General features: G+C 57.0%; 1 pseudogene; it reads right to left on the bottom strand.

Moving 5' to 3' along the window:
* Nucleotides 1-221: 221 nt before the first annotated feature.
* LOC144118780 (uncharacterized) lies at nucleotides 222-962 on the bottom strand (annotated as a pseudogene).
* Nucleotides 963-2,416: the final 1,454 nt, after the last annotated feature.

Here is a 2,416-nt window from a genome sequence, read left to right as displayed (position 1 = left end):
TCGGAGTCCGTTCCGACGGAGATGCTCGCATACCTCTTCCCGAAACAGGGATGCGCTCGCTCCTGTGTCTAGCAAAGCCATGAACTTACGTCGAGCAACCGTAAGCTCAATAAGCGGGACTGGCGTGTCGCTGGGTGGTTCCAAATGACAAGCCAGCGGAGCTAGGAGTTCGTGTGACTCACTGAGCACCGCTGTTGACTCCGCCGGCCGGGCAGCGTGGCTCAACGGCAGCTCCGTTCGTTTCCCGAAGGGGCGTGCTCTCGGTTCACGGGGCGTCTGCATTCCCGGGCGTAGTGCCCTCGTTGGTTGCACCGGTAGCAGAGGGTGTTCGGCCGTTGCCGGGCGAGGCAGTTGTCGCGTCGCGCCGGTTGACGGTTCCTCCTTGGGGGGAGCACCGTCGCAGTTGTCCTATGCTCTAGCGTTCTCGGGTCGGCATGCCGGTCCTGATTCTGCGTACCTTGGCTACGAGCAGCGTGTGCTGCCCGCATAGCATACGTGTGCAGGTCGAGAGCTCGGTCAGACAATTCTCAACCGTTTCTCAGTTGCCCGTCACTAAATGCGACCATTTCGGCACCTCGGGAACGAAAGCGAAAAGTGTCTCCGTTCCAGGCGCATCGCGGCTCAAGTGTCTGCGACGCTGGCGGTGGTGGCCGATACGCGCGGGAGGCGAGTATGTCCGCCTGTATGCGCTTGGCTGCCGAGGCGAGTTCGTCCAAGTCCCTGAACTGCACGCCCCGTAGGTAGGCTGCGAAGGTAGGGTGAGCTTGTCGCGTGACGCGCTCTACCTTCTCGCCGTTCGGAGCTGAGGGGTATGCGATACGATAAAGTTCGTCCATCGCCCTCACATACTCAAGCAAGGATTCGTCCGGATGCTGAGTACGCAGCTCCAACTCGCGCCGCAGACGACGTTCGTAATTTGCGGGCAAGAACTCCTCGTGAAACCTCGCTCGGAACTCCTTCATTGTGCGTCACCGGTGGCCAGTAAGGCGAAACCAGCGGGCAGCCTGATCAGTCAGTGAGTCTGGCACGGCACGCGCCAAAACCTCTCCATCGGTAAGCCCCGTCGCCTGCTGGTAGTTCAGCATGCGATCCAGGTACTCGTTGGCGCTGACAAGATCATGATAGCCACCGTAGCTGGGAAGGTCCACCCGAAGCCTAGGTCTCGCCAATGGATTTCGTGTTTGCAGGTTGTTCTGCACGATACCCGTGAGGCTCTCTATGAGGCGCAAGGCTTTGAGCAACACAGCCTCTTGGGGGTTGGCCTGGCCAGGAAGTTCTGCCTGAGGGGCCGCGTGGGATGAGCAAGGCTGCGCAGGTCGCGCCGTGCTCTCCATACCTGGCGGTATAGCGCTTGGCGAGAAGTACCTAGCGTCGCCGCTCGTCTGAGCCAGTGTGTCGCGTGAATCACCGCTCGTCTCAAACGACATTAGATCGCAGGGGCTAGCGTCAGCCTCTGCTAATACGCCAGCAGTAGTTGTTACTTCCGCGTCAACCTGTTGCTGCTGAGATGCCATATCGTACAACCACAGCAGGGACTGGAAGTCAATCCCGCTGGCCGCCATGGCTAGCCTGTGTGTCGGCAGTCGGTCACACAGACACTCGGTTTGTCACACCTCTGGCCCCACGTTGGGCGCCAAGAATATGGGGGTTATTATTTTAATAACGCTCAAAGGGCTAGAAGCAGTAGTCGCTCTCTAGCACCAGCGTGCCAGCCCTAGCAGTCAGAGCTGTGACCCCCAATCCGCAGTTTGCGCTGCTCCCGCCAGAAGACAAGCGGGCCCCAGGAGAACCGCGCGACCGCGCCTCCTCCAGGGATGTGGAGAGGAGGTCTCTCCGTGAAAGAGGGGAAAAGAGGGAAAGTCTCTGCGGCGGCGTCGCTGCGGGGGTGCGAAAGGATGCGGGGGCGGTGTGAGTGCCCTCCCTCGCAAACCTCCCGAACAGCGCGCGCATAACATCGCGTGATAACGCGCGGCTGTTACTATGGGGCAGGGGATTCGCGTGTATCCGCACATATTTTAATTAATATAACCTCGAATAATATTGCTGGGGTATGCAACCAACCCATCTCAGATCATCTCCACCCCTACGAACGGTCGAAAACGTCATAAAACCGAAATTAAAGCACGCCAAAGTAAGTACGAGGATTGACTACGCTTTGCTGAGATCAAATATCTAGTTTATCGACACTAGTATCATATACCACGATGACGTCGACGTTGAATTCTCCAATCCAATTGGCACTCTGACTTTCGTTAAAACAGCAGTATTAAGACGCCGGTTCGCTCATATCAGGTGCCCGTCTCACCCTGGATGACGCAGATTTTAGCAGTATTGCAGCAGAAATACTTTTGGTATCATAAATGGAAACAGCATAAAGATAACAGCTATTACTTGGGTCAGTACAAAAAGATACGCA

This window comes from Amblyomma americanum, chromosome 1, assembly GCF_052857255.1.
Source record: "Amblyomma americanum isolate KBUSLIRL-KWMA chromosome 1, ASM5285725v1, whole genome shotgun sequence".
Classification (NCBI taxonomy): domain Eukaryota; kingdom Metazoa; phylum Arthropoda; class Arachnida; order Ixodida; family Ixodidae; genus Amblyomma; species Amblyomma americanum.
This window is presented reverse-complemented; position numbering and strand designations above follow the sequence as displayed.